This window comes from Diplotaxodon limnothrissa, linkage group LG5, assembly GCF_057381915.1.
Source record: "Diplotaxodon limnothrissa isolate DT_005_m linkage group LG5, D_limnothrissa_male_GT1.1, whole genome shotgun sequence".
Taxonomy (NCBI): domain Eukaryota; kingdom Metazoa; phylum Chordata; class Actinopteri; order Cichliformes; family Cichlidae; genus Diplotaxodon; species Diplotaxodon limnothrissa.
In genome coordinates this window covers 9,202,695-9,209,320 of record NC_140600.1, presented here as the reverse complement: position 1 = coordinate 9,209,320, position 6,626 = coordinate 9,202,695, and the positions used below count along the sequence as shown (strand labels likewise).

Sequence of the window (6,626 nt, the reverse complement as noted above, 5' to 3'; positions counted from 1 at the left end):
TAGGGTCCCTTCTTTTCTTTGAGTCTGTCATTGTGGAGGTGGAGGAGAAGGAGGAGGAAACCGCTATTACTTTTTTTACCCTTTTTACAGAGGCGCAGAGAGGAGGAGGAGGAAGAAGAGGAGAGGGGAGCAATAGTAGCATCCAAAGGAGGAGGACGAGGAAGAGGAGAAGAGGAGGAGGAGGGGTGGTACTCCGCTACACACCAACTGCGAGGCACGGCGGCAGCGTTACGTTGACAGTTAACACTCCCTCTGCCTTCTTCCTCCAGCGGTGGACACAATTCAACTTTGTGAACGGCTGTCTGGACATGAGTAGCACCTGAAGGTGAGTTCTTTTTAAAAAAAATTCTTCTTTTTTCACTTTGCTTCGAAAAGCAAATCGCGTTTTTCCCCTCCTTTGACTTTTTAGTTGTGACACTTGTTAGAAATGTTTGCTAGCTTGCGCACGCGGAGCTCCCCGGTTGTTATAGTGATATACAGCAGATACCTGCACGGGCTCTATATGGCAGGTGCTTGGAAATGCCAGTTTAAAGAAGAAGAAGAAGTAGAGGAAGGAAATAAAGAAAGAAGGCAAATGTAGGAAAAGATGGATTTGGGATGGAATTGGGAAGTGTTGTCACGACTGCTTTGGGAGAATGTTTCATGAGTGGAATAATAACTACAGGTGCAGTTTAGAGTAATAGAAATGGTGTTGCTAGCTACCTTTGCTTCAGCCCCTTTTTAAATCACGTCCGTTGTATGCCGAGAGAGAGAGTTACTGCTTGTGAATTAATGCCTTTCTTATTTGTATGACAGCCTGAGGTAAAAAAAAATAAATTCACTGGAGATCACACACACACACACACACACACACACACACACACACCATCCTTCTTATTTACCACTACACTGGCCATAACACAGGGCTGATCTGAGCCTGCATATCACTGGCTTGCATGCTGAGTGCTGAACTGCAGAAGGGAATCACACCTTGTCACCCAGCATGGTGAATCTCATTCTTAGAGGGCAAAAAAGTGCTTTTGCATGTGATATGAGAGTCATTTGCCTGGTATGTGGAGTAGGAATAAAGGTGCATGTGCTCTGAAGTGTAGACTTGAATGCAGAGGACCTGTACAGAAGGTTAACTGGTGTCACATTGGACATTCAAACTCTGTAAAAGGCTGTAGAAAACGAAATAAAATAAAACACCCTAGGTTTCTCTAATCTCGTTCTGCTCTTACGGGAAGTGGCTCCTCATTACGTGTGTTAGATATGTGATGCGTGATTGGCATAACTGATTAGACTTTAATCTGTGCGATTAAAATCACATTACAGTCACATTTTAAACCAAGGGCAGTCGTTGCTTGTGTGCCTCATTGTGTTTGCTGCACGTATGAACCGACTGTGTCTCACGTGGCGGGTATGAGGATTCCCTTAGTGTGAATATTTACGAGGTATGCAAATGTACTAAACTCCTGTGTGGAAGTGCAGCGATTTCAAATGAAGTGTTGTTTTCTGGGTCCCCCCCACCCTTGTAGATGATGCCTTTGAGGGAATCCCAGGAAACAGAACTGTTCCGTAGCTTACCCATAATTTGATATTTTTAATTCCTTTTGATCGTTGTCTTGTATTGTTCGCAGAACAGTCGATGCAACCCATATTGTCTGCACATTTGTAATGAAAAAAGGAAAAAAACAACAACCATGCACACTAAACACTGCCACTTTTGTTTGTTTTCGGGGTGCTGCTACTTCTTATCCTGGTCCCGTTGCTTAGTGTTCAACGCAAAGACCTTGTGAAGGTCAAACTGCCATTAGTGAGTTTAATCAAATCCAGCTGCAGATCCTATTCATGCTGCCCACCCCCCTTCATCCCAGCACATAGCTTCTCCGGTGTTCTCACACATCAGGTAAGTTGTCTAAATTTCATTTCTAGGCCAAAGACAAGAGGCTCTAATGGCACTTGTCATCACACGTGGTTTCCCCCCTCAGCTTCTCTGTATTCAGGGCAGTGGTGCTTTGTGTCCAGAAGTAGGTCGAATGCTTCTCACCAAACAATTTGAACGATCGCCAGTAATTGGACAAGCAAAGTGTCGACCATCTCCCAGCCGGTCCATGTCAGCCAGCGCCCCCCACCAGCCCCTGCCATCCTGTCTCCGCACCACTTAATATTCAGCTCCAACCTGGCACATTTCATGGAGCTTTTTCATCCTTTTAATCATTTTGATTGCTAAATGCAGCAAACAGAACATCCTTTGTGGCCGCAGACGGGCTCATTCTTAAAACGGCCTTGCAAGCTCAGCTGACTGAGTGTTTACAATGCAGTTTCCGCAAAACTGTTTAAATAAAACTTCCACCTGCACATCAGTGCTTGGTATTGCACAGGAACACCTGAGCTTCCAACTTTGTTGTGTTTGTCATCGGATTTTGCTCAAACTGGCAGTGCCATTAAAGGCAGGAAGTGCATTGAAAACATGAAAGACAAGAGACAAGCTATGATTTTTGTCTTTACCTGTTCATACAGGTGTGTGTTTGCCTTGGAGCTGAAATGTTTGCACTGATGGCATGTGTGTGTCTGTGTGTATGCATGTTGTATCGTCCTGTGTACAGCGGGAGGGAAATGAGGGGGCTTAGAGTTAAAAGGGGAAAGAAACAGAGAGCCCTTTCTTTTGTACCCAGGCCGTATTCACCTGGCCTTTATAGAGCAGACTGAAACAAGCCGAGATGCTGTGTGTGACTGAGGCGAATCAGCCTTTATTTCAAATATTTGATCCAAAAAGAGTTTTGACTCTGACACATTCTTTCACATAATCTTTGCTTTTTAAGCACTCTGAAGTGTTTACCTGTGTCTCATCCATGCAGTCTGCAGTAGATGCATTTCACCAGCATCAGAGCTGTAATTTTGGGCTGTAATTCAGTCCTGTCGGATGGAATCTGGAGTATCAGATGGCTGTAAGAGATTAGTGAAAGCAGCCTGACAGCAGCGAGCAGGAGTGAATAGCTGTATCAGACTAATTGTCCATTTTAGCTGCCCTTTTATCACCCTATCTAGAATGTGTTGCTAGTCGAGATGCAAAACAAAAAAAGTGCCTGTTGGAACAAGTACGATGCAAAGGGAAAACCCAAAGTCTGATAACAACAAGCATTACAATGATATACCTGGCGGCGTTAAGATGTTCAAATATGTTTTCCCGGAAGAGGCTGGCAGACGTGTAGAGAAGGTGTGGAGCCTAGCAAGTACCCAGGCCCTAATTGAGGTTCAGCTCAGGCTCCACCACTACAAGCAATTATACTGACGACTTGTGCTCCCTGTGCTTCAGGCAGAGTTGAGAGTGCTGCAGCATAGCCGTACCTGAGCCCTGCTCTTTCATGTTTGTCACCGATGACAGCCAGAAAGGCACATTCCAGCCAGTAAGTTCTGGAAATGTGTCTGGTTACATGAAATATTCATTTCCTTTTCCTGCTCTCCAGCAATGTGCGTATTTATTTACCAGATTTTCTTTTTTATGATTCCCATGATTGGCTCAGAGAGGAGATGTAGGGGGGAGGAGGGCTTGAATTCTTATTATTTTTCCCCCTCCATGCAGCCTCCGATGGGGGATGAAGGTGAAAAGATAAGAGGTGCTGATCATCAGAATCAAGGTTTATTTCTTATTTAACAGGCCACTGCATCATCAGGACCAGTGGGCGAACATGATCAATGCCTTCTCGCACTGCACGGACAATTAATCAGGAAACACTGAAGGACAAACCCGTAGAGAGGTCAATGTTATCTTGAATGTTCAGTTCTACTTTTTTCTTTTTTGTGTGCAAAAGAAGCGAATAAGAGGGCGGGAGCAGGCGATGTGCTTCAGGCTCATCCCTGTCTGGAGGTTCAGTTTGGCCCGTCATTGCTCCTTTTTTCTGTGCTGCCGAGGCTGTTTTCTCACAAATGGAACATTTTACCCAGACATTGTTATTTGCTGCCAGCCCCAGAGCTTGCAGTGCTTTCATATCTTTCATAGTGTTTTCTGTTTACATGCCATAATTCAGAAAAAATGTCCCATCATTGTTATGTACAAGCGTTTACACGCATCTTTCATTTGTATTGTTATTATCCTCACCTCCAGGCTGTTTGTCAGTGTGCTTTTCATGGGAATTTCTTTTCCTTCTCTGCTGGAATCAGAGCAAAGACAGCGTCATGTAGTGTTCTTCTGTGTCGTCTGGCTTCACAATTGTAATTTTTATGTTGAATTAATCAACTTAGATTAGGCTCACATGAAAACCATGGCCAGTAATGAGAACCAGTAAAGAGGATGTTTTACGAGAGGAATTCTAATCCTAATGTGCATTGCTGTCAGCTCTAAACTAATTTTTCCAATCTCATTGTCCTGTTTTTTTTTTGCATGCCTGCTCAGAATTTTAGTGTCGCCTCTGGATCATGGGGTACATATCCATGCAAATTCAATGTTTATGTTAAAAACCTTGGCGAAAAGGGCAACACAACCATAAGATTCTCCAAGGAACAACGAACATGACAGATATGCCTCAAATAGCAAGAAGTTATTGCCCTTAAGTCAGTGAGAGTCAGGGATGATTTCCATTTCAATTGCAGTCTCAATTTGGGATAAGTCATGCATACAGAGGTAAGACGAACAAAGAGCTTAGGAATAAAAGTGACAAATGAAGAGAATGGAACAGAAGAGCCTGGTATCATTGGCTTTGTGTCCCATGAAGGGTATTGTGTGGATAAGGTTACAAGGGGACCCTTGGGACATGAAAGTGAAGGGCACCAACGATGAGGAAGGACACGTTTGACAAGCAGGGGACACAGAGGGCATACTGGGCTCGATATGAAACACACCTCAGACTATGATTCTGTGACTCGTGTCAGTAAATTTGTTGGGGTTATCTCTCAAAATTGCTTGTGTTGTCTAAAGAAAAGTCCCCAGAACTTTATTCGGTTTATAGTCATATAAAACAAAGCAACAGATCCTCACGTTTTGATACGCTGACAGTAAAAATCCATAATAAATCTATGATGAAGGATTATGAAAACAAAAACCCTACAGTATTATATGAATCATGCAATCCGATTGTTCAGTCTGACGTCACTAGCCGTGTCTGGGCCTAAACTCCGCTGCAGGTCCATATATCAAACGATCACTGTGGCATTACTGAGAGTTGAAAAACTGTCTAAAGTCTTTCATCTTTAATAAAATGATCAGCGTTCTGCTCTACCAGGTGTAACAATTGAGTTTAACATCCAGGCATCCATGAAAACGGAATTTATGACATTTAACGGAGTTAGAAGTTAGCAGGAAGTTAGCTCGCTAGCTTCTATCTAAATACAATATAGCATGTCCTGACTGCGGGGTTTTGGAAACAAATTAAAACGTACAGCTCTGTTATCACTTCCAGCATAAATGAAGACAGAAAACTAAACAGCAGTGACGTTTGTAGGGTTACTGAAGTTTGGCTAGCTGGTGTATAATGATGTGCTACGTGACCGCTAGCGACACAGCTATGTTAGCATAATATAAACAAGCTAACTTTTTTTCCACTCGATAAAAGTTAACGTGAGTGTTCTCGGTGGTCAGGAACAAATGTAATCGCATGGCAGGATGCTGTAAAAGGACCAAACTTCAGCCAGGAGAACAACTGAGATAATCCATCCACAATACGAGGTTAGTCATTCATATACTGCTGCATGGGCTGGGCTGTAGTTACATCCTAAGGTTTTAAAAACTGAGCTTAAATAAATGATTAGTGGTAATAAAAGCCGAGGGAGGTCAACAGGGATCACTGACTGTTTTAGGAGCTTTTTGAGATCAAATAGAAGAAAATACATAATATTAAACATGTTAACAACACAAAAGCCATATTAAACGCAGACTACTTTAGACCTGGAAGTAGGATTCGTCACGTCATCACTGAACAACCGGATTAAGACGAATATTACTTTAATATTTTTCTCCATCACAATACTGAAGCATCCTCCCCATGTAATCCTTCGATAACACTTATGTTCTATTTAGTGAGATTTCGATTTTTTCTACTTCCTTTGTGTTGTATCCAATGTTTTGTCTACTGTTGCAGCTTTTCTCTATTCGCCTGTGTTTTCTTCAGTACATTTGACCTTTCAAGGTCACCATATGCTAATACATCTGGGGTTAGGGTAGGTTGAGGATTTGGCTAATGCCCACACATTTTCACCTATTTGGAAAACATTTTAGAGAAAAATATGAATGGCAATCAAAGTCATTCAGCACAGCCTAGTTTGCTTTGTTAAATTAAGCCGTATCTTTAAACAAATAGAGGGTCAGTTTCTTTTGCTGTGCCCCAAATTCTGTCTGCATATTCAGGAAAAATCCAATATTTCATGTAGTACTGTAGAAATTGTAAAGGAGGTCTCTTTAAAAGTATGTGTTTGTTTGACAGGGTGTACTGTGAGGGCAGCAGTGCTGTATTTCCAGATGCTTCCCCTGGGACCTCATTACATTGTGTGGGGCTCTGTTGGGTACTGTAAGTGGACTGTTGGGAGTCCCAAGCCGGTGCAGCCCCATGTATGATGATTTGGTGTGAACATACAATACAGTGTCTGCTCTGCATATTAAGAGCCTATTTACTGGCCCATTGGGGCCTGGAGTCAAGCACAGTAGCATCATC

At 42.7% G+C, this 6,626-nt stretch overlaps 1 protein-coding gene across 1 annotated transcript in view; it reads left to right on the top strand.

Moving 5' to 3' along the window:
• The first annotated feature begins 255 nt into the window (after window positions 1–255).
• chl1b (cell adhesion molecule L1-like b) overlaps window positions 256–6,626 on the top strand; it is a 78,668-nt gene continuing 72,297 nt past the window's right edge. The window contains exon 1 of the mRNA XM_085353769.1: window positions 256–325. The gene's annotated coding sequence lies outside the window, so the exon portion shown is untranslated. The remainder of the gene's footprint in view (window positions 326–6,626) is intronic.